This window comes from Coccinella septempunctata, chromosome 8 (assembly GCF_907165205.1).
Source record: "Coccinella septempunctata chromosome 8, icCocSept1.1, whole genome shotgun sequence".
In the NCBI taxonomy this organism is placed as follows: domain Eukaryota; kingdom Metazoa; phylum Arthropoda; class Insecta; order Coleoptera; family Coccinellidae; genus Coccinella; species Coccinella septempunctata.
Genome location: NC_058196.1, coordinates 5,106,831 through 5,127,822, shown reverse-complemented (window position 1 = coordinate 5,127,822; position 20,992 = coordinate 5,106,831). Strand labels below are relative to the sequence as shown.

The window sequence follows — 20,992 nt, the reverse complement described above, 5'->3', positions numbered from 1 at the left end:
TAAAGCATGCTTGCTCAGCTTCAATAATCTCCAATATTTATTGAATTATTTATTGCAAAATTATTCTCCTGTTCTGCTCTACAATTTGACTCCGATAGAGGTGCGAATGGTTTCTGTGGATAATTTGTCAGATGGAGACCAGTATTATTTACTGGAGGAATACGATTCCTCCTCATTTGGAGTCGTTCCATCTGAAAGAATATCTACAAAAGCAGTTTTGTCATCGATGATATCGGAAAATTGCGAAGTTGGACAGGACGATAATTACGAAACGGAAACCTCTACGTCTGTTGTGTGTGATGTCGCTGAACATCAGGAGGACACGCCTGCCCATTACGTTGAGGCGCTTAGTAGTGAGTGCTCCTTCTGTGGAGCTCTATTTTTTCGCACCGAGAATATGATTTGCTGCAAAAGAGGCGCAGTGAGCCTTCCGGTGAGTGCCGCTTATCCGGACCTGCTGAAGGCTTTGATCATGAACAACCACCCTCAATCGAAGAACTTCATACAACATATAAGAAGTTACAACACGCTGCTCGCCCTCGGCTCCACGACAATCGTTCAAAGAGAAGGTTTGGCGAGAGGAGCCCCTGTTGTTGTGGTCTCAGGACAGATATACCACCGAGTAGGCGATGTTTGTCCATCCGATCCAGCATTTGGATCGCTGTATTTCGTGGATTCAGGGGAAGCCACGAAGAAGAGGGCATCAAAAGGAGTTGGAGACGGTTGCAACCCCCGATTATTAGGGCAAATAGATGCTCTGCTGAGGGAAACTCACCCATACGCCCAAATGTACTCTACCCTAGGTCAAGTGGTTCGTGACACACGACGAACCAGTGGTAACGATTCTGTTCCGCAACTTGGCCTATATTTCCACCAACAACCAGGAACCAACAGGAAGGTCTACGCGGCACCTTCCACTTCCACCGAAATCGGCGCTATTTTTCGTACAGTCGACGGGGATATACCTCCACCAGGCACAGTTCGTGTGAATTTAATAAGTACAAGTAATAGTTTCCAAATTAAGGATATCCCAAAATTGTCTCCAATTGTTGATGCTCTCTGTTATCCATTACTTTTCCCTAACGGAGAATTGGGATGGTCGACTGGGTTGCGGAAAACAATTGGAAATAAACGGATTTCAAAATTAGAATTCGAGTGCTACCGTCTGATGATTCGTGCAAATCATTTTAACCCGATCCTTTTTTCTGGACGCTTGGCTCAACAGTTCATCGTTGACAAATACGTTGAGTTAGAAGGTTTCCGATTAAATTTTTTGCGAACACATCAGAAGGAATTACTCGTTAATACTATAACGTTGATAAAAAATGATCACCGAATCGTATCGAATTTTTTGCCATGTCGAAGTGTCGGTGGAGGGTATGGGAAATTTGAAATGGTGAGCGCCGAAGGCGCGTGGCCGGGTAGAGCGGTACATGGAACGCTAGAAGAAGAATCGAGCTTTCCGAAAATGCCTAGATCGTATTCTTACCCCGTCTAGAAGTGTCCGAAAATTGCGTGAGAAAATCGCGAAATTCACGATTTTCGCGAAAAGGTACCAAAATGATTTGATTAGCTTGAGAGATCCGCGGCAGCTCGAGAGCCGGGATGGGTGTCGAACTAAGCTCGAAGAACCCGAAATTAAAATAGGCCTGTTTTTTTTCCCGGAGCCCGAACGATATTACCTAAAAAAGCGTAAGAATTTCGAAAATTTTTGACGTCTACGAAAATTTGATAAATTAATTTCCAAGAGCATAGAGGTAATTTCTGACGTTTCGAAAGGGGTTTTTGCAGTTTTTGGAAACTCAAGTCGATTATTATATGAATAATGCCAAAATAGGGAAGATAAATGCTAGAGAATCATTCTCCATATACCGTAGCATCTCCAGGTACCCATATTTCGGCTCAATATGTACAGGTAAGTTTGCAATTTTCGATATTACGAAACCACCTCGGTTGAGCACCGTTCATAACCTTCGTTTTGGCCCTGAATATTTTCAGTAATTTCGTGATTTTCAGCGTTGAAATTGAAAAAAATAAATTTATATTAGGAATGTTGAAATCACTATTCAGCTAAAAATAAATTAGAGTTTTAAAATTTCCATAATTTTTCAATTCCTATAACGTGTTTTCCTGTCATTCGACTAAAAAGAGTTGTTACTCTTTGTCCTTAAGCAAGTTTCATTTTACTGTTGACGGACCGTGAAAAAATTGATGCAAATTTTTAAGGTTTAATTATTATTCAAATTGAAGGATATATTTAATATATTTACTACATTTCTCTCCGTACGATAGTACTTCGAAGCTCACATCACAGTTGAATTTTTTCCCATAATCGGAAAGTTAGGTTATTATTGAATTTCCAGATATGAAAGACAGTTCTTCGACGTGAATTTGTATCAAAATCGGATGTGATAACTGATAGTTTATTTTTTCACTAATAATACTTATTTTTCAGGCACATATTAATTCATCATATCAAGAAATGTATGAAATTCATAAATGTCAAATATCATCTATCGGAAAGTCTCATTTTAAATAAAAAAAGCTACTTCAGGGGTAAGCTTCTAAGCAATTGGTTCAGAAGAGTTTCTATTTGAAGTATATGATCCATTTGTCAAGTTTACATAATGGATTTCAGATTAAATTACATGCAAACTCACAGAATGGGAAACATCCTTAATCTTGGTGTATGAACATTTCTAGATAACAAACGGTTCTTGGGGGTGAGTCTGCACAGAAAATCGACCAGGAGATTCTATATTTTATAATTGAAATTTATTTTCAGGCATATATAAATTTATCAGATCAAGAAATGTATAATATCATCTCTCCGACAGTGTTATTTGGTAAAAAAATGTTCTTCAGAGTAAGTTTCTTAAGCAGTTCGTTCAGGAGAGTTTCTATGTGAAGCAAATGATCTATTTCGATTCTTTTCAACTGAACACAACAGATTTCTGACAACTTTCAAGCAATTGGATAGTGTACGAAGATGATTTTCTTAGGCTAGATCTATGGAAAAATATGTTTTGAGATAAGTTATGCAGTTGGAATGATATAATGATTATTGAAACACAATCTATGAGTGAGTTTTTGCGTTAAAATTCTATATTTATAGACATTTGTCAGGTTCTCCCATTTGGGGTAAGATTTTTGCTATTATCGTAGAGAGAGGGACCCTGTAGGTTTTTGTTCAAAATAAACAGAATTAAACGTTATAATGCTTGAAATTTTTATAATTAGGCTCCTTTCCCATTCCATATAACAGATTTTGGCCAATTGTTAAGCTTTTTGATTATTGTACGAGGATTATTGTATTTAATCATTCCAGATGGAAGGAAAAATGTTTTCGAATAACTTATTTGAGTGGAATGATATAATGATTATTGGAATACAATGGCAGGGTGTGTTTTTTGCGTTAAAATTCTACTTTTATAGACTTTTGGCCAGTTATTCTCATTTCAGGTTAGTGTTTTGTTTCATCGTAGAGAAAAAACTTTGTAAGTTTCTATTCAAGATGAACTGAATGCATGGAATCTCCGTTATAAGGCTTCTGTACAACTGAATATAACTGATTTTCGCCAATTTTCGAGCAGTGTATGAGATTATTTGTTTTCTTTCGTGAAATTTGCGACAATGCCTGTATATATCGAACGCTGTGAATTTTGAGTGTTACTACGTATTGTATAGTATTCGCGTATCATTAAGTGCGAGGGCCGTAGGCATGAGCTACGGGCGGAAGGCGAATCGCGAGGGCCGAAGGCCCGAGCTACGGACAAAAGGCGAATCTGTCCATGAAGGTGAATCTACCTACAAGGTGGATCTCCTGGCTATACTGATCTGCCAAAAAAGGTAGATCTATCAATAAAGGTAGATCTATGGGCTTACTAGTTAATACTATAACGTTGATAAAAAATGATCACCGAATCGTATCAAATTTTTTGCCATGTTGAAGTGTTGGGGGAGGGTATGGGAAATTTGAATTGGTGAGCGCCGAAGGCGCGTGGCTGGGTAGAGCGGTACATGGAACGCTAGAAGAAGAATCGAGCTCTCCGAAAATGCCTAAATCGTATTTTTACCCCGTCTAAAAGTGTCCGAAAATTGCGTGAGAAAATCGCGAAATTCACGATTTTCGCGAAAAGGTGCCAAAGTTATTTGATTAGCTTGAGAGATCCGCGGTAGCTCGAGAGCCGGGATGGTTGTCGAACTAAGCTCGAAGAACCCGAAATTAAAATAGGCCTGTTTTTTTTCCCGGAGCCCGAACGATATTACCTAAAAAAGCGTAAGAATTTCGAAAATTTTTGACGTCTACGAAAATTTGATAAATTAATTTCCAAGAGCATAGAGGTAATTTCATCAAGTCTGACGTTTCGAAAGGGGTTTTTGCAGTTTTCGGAAACTCGAGTCGATTATTATATGAATAATGCCAAAATAGGGAAGATAAATGCTAGAGAATCATTCTCCATATCCTGTAGCATCTCCAGGTACCCATATTTCGGCTCAATATGTACAGGTAAGTTTGCAATTTTCGATATTACGAAACCACCTCGATTAAGCACCGTTCAGAACCTTCGTTTTGGCCCTGAATATTTTCAGTAATTTCGTGATTTTTAGCGTTGAAATTGCCAAAATAAATTTATATTAGGAAAGTCGAGGTCACTATTCAGCCAAAACTAACTTAAAATTCTAAAATTTCCATAATTTTTCAATTCCTATAACGTGTTTTTCTGTCATTTATGTAACAGTGTTGTGGGAGCTTTAGGCCAGTTTCATTTGACTGTTGACAGACCGTAAAAAAATTGATGCAAATTTTTAAGGTTTAATTATTATTGGAATTATTAGAGGATATATTTAATATATTTACTTCATTTTTCTCCGTACGATAGCACTTCGAAGCTAACATCACAGTTGAACTTTTTTCCATAATCGGAAAGTTAGGTTATTATTGAATTCTGAGATATAAAACACAGTTCTTGGACGTGAATCTGTATGAGAGATCGAATATTATAACTGATAGTATATTTTGTCACTAATAATACTTATTTTTTTCAGGCACATATCAATTTATCAGATACAGAAATGAAAAAATCCTAGGATGGCAATTATCATCCCTCGGAGAGACTGTATTTGGAATGAAAATCTTTCTTCAGGGGTAAAGTCCTGAAGCAGTTCGTTCAGGAGAGTTTCTATTTGAAATATATGATCCATTTGTCAAGTTTACATAATGTACTTCAGATCAAATTACATGCAAACTCACAGAATGAGAAACATCTTTGATCTTGGTGTATGAACATAAGAATTTCTAGATAACAAACGGTTCTTGGGGGTGAGTCTGCACAGAAAATCGACCAGGAGATTCTATATTTCATAATTGAAATTTATTTTCAGGCACATATAAATTTATCAGATCAAGAAATGTATAATATCATTTCTCGGACAGTGTTATTTGGTAAAAAAGAGGTAGTTCAGAGTAAGTTTATAAAGCATATCATTCAGGATAGTTTCTATGTGAAGTAAATGATCTATTTCGCTTTTTTTCAACTGAATACAACAGATTTCTGACAACTTCCATGCAATCGGGTAGTGTACGGAGATGATTTTCTTAGTCTAGATCTATGGAAAAATGTTTTGAGATAAGTTATTCATTTGGAATGATATAATGATTATTGAAACACAATCTATGAGTGAGTTTTTGCGTTAAAATTCTATATTTATAGACATTTGTCAAGTTTTCTCATTTAAGGTAAAATTGTTACTCTTATCGTAGAGAGAGGGACTCTGTAGGTTTTTGTTCAAAATAAACTGAATGAAATGTTATAATACTTGAAATCTTCATAATAAGGCTTCTTTTCAATTCCATATGACAGATTTTGGCCAATTTTTAAGCTTTTTGATTAGTGTACAAGGATTATTATATTTACTCATTCCAGATAATAGGAGAAATGTTTTCAAATAACTCATTCAAGTGGAATAATAAAATGCTTATTGGGATGATAAAAAGCATATTGAAACACAATCTATGAGTAAGTTTTAACATAAAAATTCTATATATGTATAGACTTTCGCCAAGTTTTTGTCATTTGAGGTTAGTTTTTTTTTCTTATCGTAGATGAAAGGATTTTGTAGATTTTGTTCAAAATAAACTGAATTAAATATTATGATGCTTGAAATTTTTATAATTAGGCTTCTTTCCCATTCCATATAACATATTTCGGCCAATTTTTAAGCTTTTTGATTATTGTACGAGGATTATTGTATTTAATCATTCCAGATGGAAGGAAAAATGTTTTCGAATAACTTATTTGAGTGGAATGATATAATGATTATTGGAATACAATAGCAGGGTGTTTTTTTTTGCGTTAAAATTCTACTTTTATAGACTTTTGACCAGTTATTCTCATTTCAACTTAGTTTTTTGTTTCATCGTAAAGAAAGAACTTTGTAAGTTTCTATTCAAGATGAACTGAATGCATGGAATCTCCGTTATAAGGCTTCTGTCCAACTGAATATAACTGATTTTTGCCAATTTTTAAGCTGTGTATGAGATTATTTGTATTTTTTCGTGAAATTTGCGACAATGCCTGTATATATCGAACGCTGTGAGTTATGTGTGATACTCAGTATTGTATAGTATTCGCGTATCATTAAAAGCGAGGGCCGTAGGCCCGAGCTACGGTCGGAAGGTGAATGGCGAGGGCCGAAGGCCCGAGCTACTGACGAAAGGCGAATCGCGTGGGCCGTAGGCTCGAGCTACGGCGGAAGGCGAATCACGAGGGCCGTAGGCCCGAGCTACGGACAAAAGGCGAATCTGTCCATGAAGGCGAATCTACCTACAAGGTGGATCTCCTGGCTATACTGATCTGCCAAAAAAAGTAGATCTATCAATAAAGGTAGATCTATGGGCTTACTAGTTAATACTATAACGTTGATAAAAAATGATCACTGAATCGTATCAAATTTTTTGCCATGTTGAAGTGTCGGGGGAGGGTGTGGGAAATTTGAAATGGTGAGCGCCGAAGGCGCGTGGCCGGGTAGAGCGGTACATGGAACGCAAGAGTAAGAATCGAGCTTTCCGAAAATGCCTAGATCGTATTTTTACCCCGTCTAGAAGTGTCCGAAAATTGCGTGAGAAAATCGCGAAATTCACGATTTTCGCGAAAAGATACCAAAATGATTTGATTAGCTTGAGAGATCCGCGGTAGCTCGAGAGCCCGGATGGGTGTCGAACTAAGCTCGAAGAACCCGAAATTAAAATAGGCCTGTTTTTTTTCCCGGAGCCCGAACGATATTACCTAAAAAAGCGTAAGAATTTCGAAAATTTTTGACGTCTACGAAAATTTGATAAATTAATTTCCAAGAGCATAGAAGTAATTTCCATCACGTCTGACGTTTCGAAAGGGGTTTTTGCAGTTATCGGAAACTCGAGTCGATTATTATATGAATAATGCCAAAATAGGGAAGATAAATGCTAGAGAATCATTCTCCATATCCTGTAGCACCTCCAGGTACCCATATTTCGGCTCGATATGTACAGGTAAGTTTGCAATTTTCGATATTACGAAACCACCTCGGTTAAGCACCTTTCAGAACCTTCGTTTTGGCCCTGAATATTTTCAGTCATTTCGTGATTTTTAGCGTTGAAATTGCCAAGATAAATTTATATTAGGAAAGTCGAGGTCACTATTCAGCCAAAACTAACTTAAAATTTTATAATTTCCATAATTTTTCAATTCGTATAACGTGTTTGCCTGTCATTCGGGTAGAAGTGTTGAGGGAGCCTTAGGCCAGTTTCATTTGACTGTTGACAGACCGTGAAAAAATTGATGTAAATTTTTAAGGTTTAATTATTATTGAAATTAAAGGATATATTTACTACATTTCTCCCCGTACAATAGCATAGCAGTGATAGCACTTCGAAGCTCACATCACAGATGAATTTTTCCCCATAATCCGAAAGTTAGGTTATTATTGAATTTCCAGATATGAAAGACAGTTCTTGGACGTGAATCTGTATCAAAATCAGATGTAATAACTGATAGTTTATTTTGTCACTAACAATACTTATTTTTCAGGCTTATATAAATTAATTATATCAAGAAATGTATGAAATTCACAAATGTCAAATATCATCTCTCGGAAAGTCTCATTTTAAATAAAAAAAGCTTCTTCAGGGGTAAGCTTCTAAGCAATTGTTTCAGAAAAGTTAGTATTTGAAGTATATGATCCATTTGTCAAGTTTACATAATGGATTTCAGATTAAATTACATGCAAACTCACAGAATGAGAAACATCCTTAATCTTGGTGTATGAACATAAGAATTTCTAGATAACAAACGGTTCTTGGGGGTGAGTCTGCACAGAAAATCGACCAGGAGATTCTATATTTTATAATTGAAATTTATTTTCAGGCATATATAAATGTATCAGATCAAGAAATGTATAATATCATCTCTCGGACAGTGTTATTTGGTAAAAAAAAGTTTTTTCAGAGTAAGTTCATAAAGCAATTCGTTCAGGAGAGTTTCCATGTGAAGTAGATGATCTATTTCTCTTCTTTTCAACTGAGTACATCAGATTTCTGGCAACGTTCAAGCAATTGGGTAGTGTATGGAGATGATTTTCTTAGTCTAGATCTATGGCAAAATACGTTTTGAGATAAGTTATTCTGTTGGAATTATATAATGATTATTGAAACACAATCTATGAGTGAGCTTTTGCGTTAAAATTCTATGTTTATAGACATTTGTCGAGTTTTCTCATTCAAGGTAAGATTTTTCTCTTATCGTAGAGAGAGGGACTCTGTAGGTTTTTGTTCGAAATAAACTGAATTAAATGTTATAATACTTGAAATCTTCATAATTAGGCTTCTTTTCAATTCCATATAACAGATTCTAGCCAATTTTCAAGCTTTTTGATTGGTGTACAAGGATTATTCTATTCGCTCATTCCAGATAATAGGAGAAATGTTTTCAATTAACTCATTCAAGTGGAATAATAAAATGATTATTGGGATGATAAAAAGATTATTGAAACACAATCTATGAGTAAGGTTTTACGTAAAATTTCTATATTTATATAGACTTTCGCCAAGTTTTTGTCATTTGAGGTTAGTTTTTTTTCTTATCGTAGATGAAGGGATTTTGTAGATTTTTGTTCAAAATGAACTGAATTAAATATTATGATGCTTGAAATTTTTTTAATTAGGCTTCTTTCCCATTCCATATAACAGATTTTGGCCAATTTTTAAGCTTTTTGATTATTGTACGAGGATTATTGTATTTAATCATTCCAGATAAAAGGAAAAATGTTTTCGAATAACTTATTCGAGTGGAATGATATAATGATTATTGGAATACAATGGCAGGGTGTGTTTTTTGCATTAAAATTCTACTTTTATAGACTTTTCGCCAGTTATTCTCATTTCAGGTTAGTTTTTTGTTTCATCGTAGAGAAAGAACTTTGTGAGTTTCAATTCAAGATGAACTGAATGCATGGAATCTCCGTTATAAGGCTTCTGTCCAACTGAATATAACTGATTTTTGCCAATTTTTGAGCAGTGTATGAGATTATTTGTTTTCTTTCGTGAAATTTGCGACAATGCCTGTATATATCGAACGGTGTGAGTTATGTGTGATACTCAGTATTGTATAGTATTCGCGTATCATTAAGTGCGAGGGCCGTAGGCCCGAGCTACGGGCGGAAGGCGAATCGGGAGGGCCGAAGGCCCGAGCTACGGACAAAGGGCGAATCTGTCCATGAAGGCGAATCTACCTACAAGGTGGATCTCCTGGCTATACTGATCTGCCAAAAAAGGTAAATCTATCAATAAAGGTAGATCTATGGGCTTACTAGTTAATACTATAACGTTGATAAAAAATGATCACCGAATCGTATCAAATTTTTTGCCATGTTGAAGTGTCGGGGGAGGGTGTGGGAAATTTGAAATGGTGAGCGCCGAAGGCGCGTGGCCGGAAAGAGCGGTACATGGAACGCAAGAGTAAGAATCGAGCTTTCCGAAAATGCCTAGATCGTATTTTTACCCCGTCTAGAAGTGTCCGAAAATTGCGTGAGAAAATCGCGAAATTCACGATTTTCGCGAAAAGATACCAAAATGATTTGATTAGCTTGAGAGATCCGCGGTAGCTCGAGAGCCGGGATGGGTGTAGAACTAAGCTCGAAGAACCCGAAATTAAAATAGGCCTGTTTTTTTTCCCGGAGCCCGAACGATATTACCTAAAAAAGCGTAAGAATTTCGAAAATTTTTGACGTCTACGAAAATTTGATAAATTAATTTCCAAGAGCATAGAGGTAATTTCCATCACGTCTGACGTTTCGAAAGGGGTTTTTGCAGTTTTCGGAAACTCGAGTCGATTATTATATGAATAATGCCAAAATAGGGAAGATAAATGCTAGAGAATCATTCTCCATATCCTGTAGCATCTCCAGGTACCCATATTTCGGCTCGATATGTACAGGTAAGTTTGCAATTTTCGATATTACGAAACCACCTCGGTTAAGCACCGTTCAGAACCTTCGTTTTGGCCCTGAATATTTTCAGTCATTTCGTGATTTTTAGCGTTGAAATTGCCAAGATAAATTTATATTAGGAAAGTCGAGGTCACTATTCAGCCAAAACTAACTTAAAATTTTATAATTTCCATAATTTTTCAATTCGTATAACGTGTTTTCCTGTCATTCAGGTAGAAGTGTTGAGTGAGCCTTAGGCCAGTTTCATTTGACTGTTGACAGACCGTGAAAAAATTGATGTAAATTTTTAAGGTTTAATTATTATTGAAATTAAAGGATATATTTACTACATTTCTCCCCGTACAATAGCATAGCAGTGATAGCACTTCGAAGCTCACATCACAGATGAATTTCTCCCCATAATCCGAAAGTTAGGTTATTATTGAATTTCCAGATATGAAAGACAGTTCTTGGACGTGAATCTGTATCAAAATCAGATGTAATAACAATAACTGATAGTTTATTTTGTCACTAACAATACTTATTTTTCAGGCACATATAAATTCATCATATCAAGAAATGTATGAAATTCACAAATGTCAAATATCATCTCTCGGAAAGTCTCATTTTATATAAAAAAAGCTTCTTCAGGGGTAAGCTTCTGAGCAATTGTTTCAGAAGAGTTAGTATTTGAAGTATATGATCCATTTGTCAAGTTTACATAATGGATTTCAGATTAAATTACATGCAAACTCACAGAATGAGAAACATCCTTAATCTTGGTGTATGAACATAAGAATTTCTAGATAACAAACGGTTCTTGGGGGTGAGTCTGCACAGAAAATCGACCAGGAGATTCTATATTTTATAATTGAAATTTATTTTCAGGCATATATAAATTTATCAGATCAAGAAATGTATAATATCATCTCTCGGACAGTGTTATTTGGTAAAAAAAAGTTTTTTCAGAGTAAGTTCATAAAGCAATTCGTTCAGGAGAGTTTCCATGTGAAGTAGATGATCTATTTCTCTTCTTTTCAACTGAGTACATCAGATTTCTGACAACGTTCAAGCAATTGGGTAGTGTATGGAGATGATTTTCTTAGTCTAGATTTATGGCAAAATACGTTTTGAGATAAGTTATTCTGTTGGAATTATATAATGATTATTGAAACACAATCTATGAGTGAGCTTTTGCGTTAAAATTCTATGTTTATAGACATTTGTCGAGTTTTCTCATTCAAGGTAAGATTTTTCTCTTATCGTAGAGAGAGGGACTCTGTAGGTTTTTGTTCGAAATAAACTGAATTAAATGTTATAATACTTGAAATCTTCATAATTAGGCTTCTTTTCAATTCCATATAACAGATTTTGGCCAATTTTCAAGCTTTTAGATTAGTGTACAAGGATTATTCTATTCGCTCATTCCAGATAATAGGAGAAATGTTTTCAATTAACTCATTCAAGTGGAATAATAAAATGATTATTGGGATGATAAAAAGATTATTGAAACACAATCTATGAGTAAGGTTTTACGTAAAAATTCTATATTTATATAGACTTTCGCCAAGTTTTTGTCATTTGAGGTTAGTTTTTTTTCTTATCGTAGATGAAGGGATTTTGTAGATTTTTGTTCAAAATGAACTGAATTAAATATTATGATGCTTGAAATTTTTTTAATTAGGCTTCTTTCCCATTCCATATAACAGATTTTGGCCAATTTTTAAGCTTTTTGATTATTGTACGAGGATTATTGTATTTAATCATTCCAGATAAAAGGAAAAATATTTTCGAATAACTTATTCGAGTGGAATGATATAATGATTATTGGAATACAATGGCAGGGTGTGTTTTTTGCGTTAAAATTCTACTTTTATAGACTTTTGGCCAGTTATTCTCATTTCAGGTTAGTTTTTTGTTTCATCGTAGAGAAAGAACTTTGTGAGTTTCAATTCAAGATGAACTGAATGCATGGAATCTCCGTTATAACTGATTTTTGCCAATTTTTGAGCAGTGTATGAGATTATTTGTTTTCTTTCGTGAAATTTGCGACAATGCCTGTATATATCGAACGGTGTGAGTTATGTGTGATACTCAGTATTGTATAGTATTCGCGTATCATTAAGTGCGAGGGCCGTAGGCCCGAGCTACGGGCGGAAGGCGAATCGCGAGGGCCGAAGGCCCGAGCTACGGACAAAAGGCGAATCTGTCCATGAAGGCGAATCTACCTACAAGGTGGATCTCCTGGCTATACTGATCTGCCAAAAAAGGTAGATCTATCAATTAAGGTAGATCTATGGGCTTACTAGTTAATACTATAACGTTGATAAAAAATGATCACTGAATCGTATCAAATTTTTTGCCACGTTGAAGTGTCGGTGGAGGGTATGGGAAATTTGAAATGGCGAGCGCCGAAGGGCGTGGCCGGGTAGAGCGGTAAATGGAACGCAAGAGTAAGAATCGAGCTTTCCGAAAATGCCTAGATCGTATTTTTACCCCGTCTAGAAGTGTCCGAAAATTGCGTGAGAAAATCGCGAAATTCACGATTTTCGCGAAAAGGTACCAATTTGATTTGATTAGCTTGAGAGATCCGCGGTAGCTCGAGAGCCGGGATGGGTGTCGAACTAAGCTCGAAGAACCCGAAATTAAAATAGGCCTGTTTTTTTTCCCGGAGCCCGAAAGATATTACCTAAAAAAGCGTAAGAATTTTGAAAATTTTTGACGTCTATTAAAAATCGAGTGACATTCCACAAAATTAAATTATTTTCTATTGATTATCAGAGAAAATTAAGTGAAAGTGCACTTTGACAATCGATGTCAGAGTGTGATTTAAAGGTTAACGTCAGTTTTGACGGCTTGGCAGCGATCACAGAACGAGGTGCCTTAAATCGATCATGCTTTTAAAAAACGTTTTTGGCCTAGATATTTATAAAAGGGGAATCGAGCGAGGGCCGAAGGCCCGAGCTACGAACAAAAGGCGTATCGCGAGGGCCGAAGGCCCGAGCTACGGACGAAAGGCGAATCTGCCAGTAAAGGTGAATCTACCTACAAGGTGGATCTCCTGGCTATACTAGTTAATACTATAACGTTGATAAAAAATGATCACTGAATCGTATCAAATTTTTTGCCACGTTGAAGTGTTGGGGGAGGGTATGGGAAATTTGAGATGGTGAGCGCCGAAGGCGCGTGGCTGGGTAGAGCGGTACATGGAACGCTAGAAGAAGAATCGAGCTCTCCGAAAATGCCTAGATCGTATTTTTACCCCGTCTAAAAGTGTCCGAAAATTGCGTGAGAAAATCGCGAAATTCACGATTTTCGCGAAAAGGTGCCAAAGTTATTTGATTAGCTTGAGAGATCCGCGGTAGCTCGAGAGCCGGGATGGGTGTCGAACTAAGCTCGAAGGACCCGAAATTAAAATAGGCCTGTTTTTTTTCCCGGAGTCCGAACGAAATTTCCCAAAAAAGCGTAAGAAATTTGAAAATTTTTGACGTCTACGAAAATTTGATAAATTAATTTCCAAGAGCATAGAGGTAATTTCACTTCTGACGTTTCGAAAGGGGTTTTTGCAGTTTTCGGAAACTCGAGTTGATTATTATATGAATAATGCCAAAATAGGGAAGATAAATGCTAGAGAATCATTCTCCATTGCCTGTAGCATCTCCAGGTACCCATATTTCGGCTCAATATGTACAGGTAAGTTTGCAATTTTCGATATTACGAAACCACCTCAGTTAAGCACCGTTCATAACCTTCGTTTTGGCCCTGAATATTTTCAGTCATTCCGTGATTTTTAGCGTTAAAAATTGCCAAAATAAATTTATATTAGGAATGTCGAGGTCACTATTCAACCAAAAATAACTTAAAATTTTAAAATTTCCATAATTTTTCAATTCCTATAACGTGTTTTCCTGTCAAGTGTTGAGGGATCCTTAGGCCAGTTTCATTTGACTGTTGACAGACCGTGAAAAAATTGATGCAAATTTTTAAGGTTTAATTATTATTGAAATTAAAGGATATATTCAATATATTTACTACATTTCTCCCCGTACGATAAAACTTCGAAGCTCTCATCACAGTTGAACTTTTTTCCATAATCGGAAAGTTAGGTTATTATTGAATTCTGAGATATAAAACACAGTTCTTGGACGTGAATCTGTATGAGAGATCGGATATTATAACTGATAGTATATTTTGTCACTAATAATACTTATTTTTTTCAGGCACATATCAATTTATCAGATACAGAAATGAAAAAATCCTAGGATGGCAATTATCATCCCTCGGAGAGACTGTATTTGGAATGAAAATCCTTCTTCAGGGGTAAAGTCCTGAAGCAGTTCGTTCAGGAGAGTTTCTATTTGAAATATATGATCCATTTGTCAAGTTTACATAATGTACTTCAGATCAAATTACATGCAAACTCACAGAATGAGAAACATCTTTGATCTTGGTGTATGAACATAAGAATTTCTAGATAACAAACGGTTCTTGGGGGTGAGTCTGCACAGAAAATCGACCAGGAGATTCTATATTTCATAATTGAAATTTATTTTCAGGCACATATAAATTTATCAGATCAAGAAATGTATAATATCATTTCTCGGACAGTGTTATTTGGTAAAAAAGAGGTAGTTCAGAGTAAGTTTATAAAGCATATCATTCAGGATAGTTTCTATGTGAAGTAAATGATCTATTTCGCTTTTTTTCAACTGAATACAACAGATTTCTGACAACTTCCATGCAATCGGGTAGTGTACGGAGATGATTTTCTTAGTCTAGATCTATGGAAAAATGTTTTGAGATAAGTTATTCATTTGGAATGATATAATGATTATTGAAACACAATCTATGAGTGAGTTTTTGCGTTAAAATTCTATATTTATAGACATTTGTCAAGTTTTCTCATTTAAGGTAAGATTGTTACTCTTATCGTAGAGAGAGGGACTCTGTAGGTTTTTGTTCAAAATAAACTGAATGAAATGTTATAATACTTGAAATCTTCATAATAAGGCTTCTTTTCAATTCCATATGACAGATTTTGGCCAATTTTTAAGCTTTTTGATTAGTGTACAAGGATTATTATATTTACTCATTCCAGATAATAGGAGAAATGTTTTCAAATAACTCATTCAAGTGGAATAATAAAATGCTTATTGGGATGATAAAAAGCATATTGAAACACAATCTATGAGTAAGTTTTAACATAAAAATTCTATATATGTATAGACTTTCGCCAAGTTTTTGTCATTTGAGGTTAGTTTTTTTTTTCTTATCGTAGATGAAAGGATTTTGTAGATTTTGTTCAAAATAAACTGAATTAAATATTATGATGCTTGAAATTTTTATAATTAGGCTTCTTTCCCATTCCATATAACATATTTCGGCCAATTTTTAAGCTTTTTGATTATTGTACGAGGATTATTGTATTTAATCATTCCAGATGGAAGGAAAAATGTTTTCGAATAACTTATTTGAGTGGAATGATATAATGATTATTGGAATACAATAGCAGGGTGTTTTTTTTTTGCGTTAAAATTCTACTTTTATAGACTTTTGACCAGTTATTCTCATTTCAACTTAGTTTTTTGTTTCATCGTAAAGAAAGAACTTTGTAAGTTTCTATTCAAGATGAACTGAATGCATGGAATCTCCGTTATAAGGCTTCTGTCCAACTGAATATAACTGATTTTTGCCAATTTTTAAGCTGTGTATGAGATTATTTGTATTTTTTCGTGAAATTTGCGACAATGCCTGTATATATCGAACGCTGTGAGTTATGTGTGATACTCAGTATTGTATAGTATTCGCGTATCATTAAAAGCGAGGGCCGTAGGCCCGAGCTACGGTCGGAAGGTGAATGGCGAGGGCCGAAGGCCCGAGCTACTGACGAAAGGCGAATCGCGTGGGCCGTAGGCTCGAGCTACGGCGGAAGGCGAATCACGAGGGCCGTAGGCCCGAGCTACGGACAAAAGGCGAATCTGTCCATGAAGGCGAATCTACCTACAAGGTGGATCTCCTGGCTATACTGATCTGCCAAAAAAAGTAGATCTATCAACAAAGGTAGATCTATGGGCTTACTAGTTAATACTATAACGTTGATAAAAAATGATCACCGAATCGTATCAAATTTTTTGCCATGTTGAAGTGTCGGGGGAGGGTATGGGAAATTTGAAATGGTGAGCGCCGAAGGCGCGTGGCTGGGTAGAGCGGTACATGGAACGCTAGAAGAAGAATCGAGCTCTCCGAAAATGCCTAGATCGTATTTTTACCCCGTCTAAAAGTGTCCGAAAATTGCGTGAGAAAATCGCGAAATTCACGATTTTCGCGAAAAGATACCAAAATGATTTGATTAGCTTGAGAGATCCGCGGTAGCTCGAGAGCCGGGATGGGTGTCGAACTAAGCTCGAAGAACCCGAAATTAAAATAGGCCTGTTTTTTTTCCCGGAGCCCGAACGAAATTTCCCAAAAAAGCGTAAGAAATTTGAAAATTTTTGACGTCTACGAAAATTTGATAAATTAATTTCCAAGAGCATAGAGGTAATTTCGTTCACGTTTGACGTTTCGAAAGGGGTTTTTGCAGTTTTCGGAAACTCGAGTCGATTATTATATAAATAATGCCAAAATAGGAAAAATAAATGCTAGAGAATCATTCTCCATATCCTGTAGCATCTACAGGTACCCATATTTCGGCTCAATATGTACAGGTAAGTTTGCAATTTTCGATATTACGAAACCACCTCAGTTAAGCACCGTTCATAACCTTCGTTTTGGCCCTGAATATTTTCAGTAATTTCGTGATTTTTAGCGTTGAAATTGCCAAAATAAATTTATATTAGGAAAGTCGAGGTCACTTTTCAGCCAAAACTAACTTAAAATTTTAAAATTTCCATAATTTTTCAATTCCTATAACGTGTTTTCCTGTCAAGTGTTGAGGGTTCCTTAGGCCAGTTTCATTTGACTGTTGACAGACCGTGAAAAAATTGATGCAAATTTTTAAGGTTTAATTATTATTGAAATTAAAGGATATATTCAATATATTTACTACATTTCTCCCCGTACGATAAAACTTCGAAGCTCTCATCACAGTTGAACTTTTTTCCATAATCGGAAAGTTAGGTTATTATTGAATTCTGAGATATAAAACACAGTTCTTGGACGTGAATCTGTATGAGAGATCGGATATTATAACTGATAGTATATTTTGTCACTAATAATACTTATTTTTTTCAGGCACATATCAATTTATCAGATACAGAAATGAAAAAATCCTAGGATGGCAATTATCATCCCTCGGAGAGACTGTATTAGGAATAAGAAACCTTCTTCAGGGGTAAAGTCCTGAAGCAGTTCGTTCAGGAGAGCTTCTATTTGAAATATATGATCTATTTTTCAAGTTTACATAATGTATTTCATATTAAATTACATACAAACTCATAGAATGACAAATATGTTTACTTGGTGTATAAATATGAGAATTTATAGATAACAACCTGTTCTTGGGGGTAAGTCTGTGTATAAAATCAACCAGGATATTCTATATTTAATAATTAATATTCATTTTCAGGCAAACATGAATTTGTCAGATCATGAAATGTAAAGCAATGTCAAAAAAGCATGTATTGGTGAGAGTTTATTGAAATAAGAAAGGTTCTTCATGGATAAGCTTCTAGAGCAATTCGTTCAGGAGAGTTTTTATTTGAAGTATATGATCTATTTTACAAGTTCACATAATATATTTCATATACATTACATAGAATGACAAATATCCTTCTTTAAGGTATATAAACATGAGATTTTATACATAACACACTGTTCTTGGGGCTAAGTCTGTATAGAAAATCAACCAGGAGGTTCTGTATTTCATAATTAATATTCAGTTTCAGGCACACATAAATTTATCAGATCATGAAATGTCATGTCAAAAAAGCATGTATCGGAGAGAGTTAATTGAAATAAAAAAGGTTCTTCATGGATGAGCTTCTAGAGCAATTCGTTCAGGAGAGTTTTTATTTGAAGTATATGATATATTTTTCAAGTTCACATAATATATTTCATATACATTACATGCAAACCCATAGAATGACAAATATCCATTTTTTAGGTATATAAACATGAGATTTTATACATAATACACTGTTCTTGGGGCTAAGTCTGTATTGAAAATCAACCAGGAGGTTCTGTATTTCATAATTAATATTCAGTTTCAGGCACACATAAATTTATCAGATCATGAAATGTCATGTCAAAAAAGCATGTATAGGAGAGAGTTAATTGAAATAAAAAAGGTTCTTCATGGATGAGCCTCTAGAGCAATTCGTTCAGGAGAGTTTTTATTTGAAGTATATGATCTATTTTACAAGTTCACATAATATATTTCATATACATTACATGCAAACCCATAGAATGACAAATATCCTTCTTTAAGGTATATAAACATGAGATTTTATACATAACACACTGTTCTTGGGGCTAAGTCTGTATAGAAAATCAACCAGGAGGTTCTGTATTTCATAATTAATATTCAGTTTCAGGCACACATAAATTTATCAGATCATGAAATGTCATGTCAAAAAAGCATGTATCGGAGAGAGTTAATTGAAATAAAAAAGGTTCTTCATGGATGAGCTTCTAGAGCAATTCGTTCAGGAGAGTTTTTATTTGTATTTATCTATTTTACAAGTTTACATAATATATTTCATATACATTACATGCAAACCCATAGAATGACAAATATCCTTCTTTAAGGTATATAAACATGAGATTTTATACATAACACACTGTTCTTGGGGCTAAAAGTCTGTATAGAAAATCAACCAGGAGGTTCTGTATTTCATAATTAATATTCAGTTTTAGGCACACATAAATTTATCAGATCATGAAATGTAATGTCATGTCAAAAAAGCATGTATCGGAGAGAGTTAATTGAAATAAAAAAGGTTCTTCATGGATAAGCTTCTAGAGCAATTCGTTCAGGAGAGTTTTTATTTAAAGTATATGATCTATTTTACAATTTCACATAATATATTTCATATACATTACATGCAAACCCATAGAATGACAAATATCCTTCTTTAAGGTATATAAACATGAGATTTTATACATAACACACCGTTCTTGGGGCTAAGTCTGTATAGTAAATCAACCAGGAGGTTCTGTATTTCATAATTAATATTCAGTTTCAGGCACGCATAAATTTATCAGAAATGTCATGTCAAAAAAGCATGTATCGGAGAGAGTTAATTGAAATAAAAAAGGTTCTTCATGGATAAGCTTCTAGAGCAATTCGTTCAGGAGAGTTTTTATTTGAAGTATATGATCTATTTTACAAGTTCACATAATATATTTCATATACATTACATGCAAACCCATAGAATGACAAATATCCTTCTTTAAGGTATATAAACATGAGATTTTATACATAACACACCGTTCTTGGGGCTAAGTCTGTATAGTAAATCAACCAGGAGGTTCTGTATTTCATAATTAATATTCAGTTTCAGGCACGCATAAATTTATCAGAAATGTCATGTCAAAAAAGCATGTATCGGAGAGAGTTAATTGAAATAAAAAAGGTTCTTCATGGATAAGCTTCTAGAGCAATTCGTTCAGGAGAGTTTTTATTTGAAGTATATGATCTATTTTACAAGTTCACATAATATATTACATATGTTTTACATGCAAACTCATAAAATAACAAATATCTTTTTTTTTTAGGTATATAAACATGAGATTTTATACATAGCACACAGTTCTGGGGGGCTAAGTCTTTATAGAAGATCAACCAGGAGGTTCTATATTTCATAAGTAATATTCATTTTCTGATACTGCTCAATTTTGTTTCGAAAGAATTTTCTCAATGGGAAAAAACTGGAACAACGCCTGATTTCAAGGAACGCTGTTAGACATATATGTTATGTGATAATCTCTATCGTATATTATTGAAATAGGAAAATCATTTTATATTTTTGATCAATATATTTTCACTGGCTATTTTTTTTCTCTCATTCCCAATTCCAGTAGTCTGTTAATTCATAATCGATGTAATTTTTTACAAATAATAAATGGATTATTCTAAGTAAATCAGAATATATAACTTGAAGCTGTAAATTTACATTGAAGTTGAATAAATACGACGCTCCAGAAATATAAAATAAAATGACATGAGAAATTCAATCCAAATTTCGATTTCGAATAAACTGTCGTGTAGCTTTCGATCATAGACATGAAAGCTCTTAGCCATAGAGTGCTCTTAGTTGGCACTGCTGTTATTTTTCACTTCTCCAAAATTAGTGCTCTGTGGTTCAAACAACAGAAGTTCTAAAAAGCTTGCATTTCCTATCACATAAATTGGACATATTGGTTATTTTGAAATACCTGTCATGATTTGATATAAATGTTAAGGGAATTGAAGCTTTTCTAGAAATGAATGAGTGCCATTCTTGTGAATCAAAAATAAATGTCAAGTCGTAAACAATCTTAGAACATAGAATTCCTATTACTTTACAATGAAATACGCACAGTTTGAGAT

At 34.7% G+C, this 20,992-nt stretch overlaps 6 long non-coding RNA genes across 11 annotated transcripts; all 6 read left to right on the top strand.

The window, feature by feature from the left end:
* The first annotated feature begins 1,898 nt into the window (after positions 1 to 1,898).
* LOC123319580 lies at positions 1,899 to 3,227 on the top strand. 3 transcript variants are annotated; one of them, XR_006538535.1, is made up of 3 exons: positions 1,899 to 1,915; positions 2,456 to 2,723; positions 2,786 to 3,227. It is a non-coding gene; the product is annotated as an uncharacterized LOC123319580 (long non-coding RNA). The 3 variants fall into 3 exon arrangements; XR_006538533.1 differs by lacking the exon at positions 1,899 to 1,915 and adding an exon at positions 2,110 to 2,344; XR_006538534.1 differs by lacking the exon at positions 1,899 to 1,915 and adding an exon at positions 2,165 to 2,226.
* A 4,378-nt stretch (positions 3,228 to 7,605) lies between these two features.
* Positions 7,606 to 11,794, top strand: LOC123319589. Of its 4 annotated transcripts, none has more exons than XR_006538549.1 (4): positions 7,606 to 7,822; positions 11,017 to 11,290; positions 11,353 to 11,381; positions 11,425 to 11,794. It is a non-coding gene; the product is annotated as an uncharacterized LOC123319589 (long non-coding RNA). The 4 variants fall into 4 exon arrangements; XR_006538546.1 differs by having other exon boundaries at positions 7,606 to 7,958; XR_006538547.1 differs by lacking the exon at positions 7,606 to 7,822 and adding an exon at positions 10,728 to 10,899.
* On the top strand, positions 8,405 to 9,187 carry LOC123319594. The gene is made up of 2 exons (XR_006538554.1): positions 8,405 to 8,434; positions 8,487 to 9,187. It is a non-coding gene; the product is annotated as an uncharacterized LOC123319594 (long non-coding RNA).
* Positions 11,795 to 14,308: 2,514 nt separating the features above from the next.
* Positions 14,309 to 15,454, top strand: LOC123319578. Its single transcript, XR_006538531.1, has 2 exons — positions 14,309 to 14,958; positions 15,021 to 15,454. It is a non-coding gene; the product is annotated as an uncharacterized LOC123319578 (long non-coding RNA).
* Positions 15,455 to 17,406: 1,952 nt separating this feature from the next.
* On the top strand, positions 17,407 to 17,778 carry LOC123319583. The gene is made up of 2 exons (XR_006538539.1): positions 17,407 to 17,629; positions 17,695 to 17,778. It is a non-coding gene; the product is annotated as an uncharacterized LOC123319583 (long non-coding RNA).
* A 255-nt stretch (positions 17,779 to 18,033) lies between these two features.
* LOC123319584 lies at positions 18,034 to 20,454 on the top strand. Its single transcript, XR_006538540.1, has 2 exons — positions 18,034 to 18,165; positions 20,179 to 20,454. It is a non-coding gene; the product is annotated as an uncharacterized LOC123319584 (long non-coding RNA).
* Positions 20,455 to 20,992: the final 538 nt, after the last annotated feature.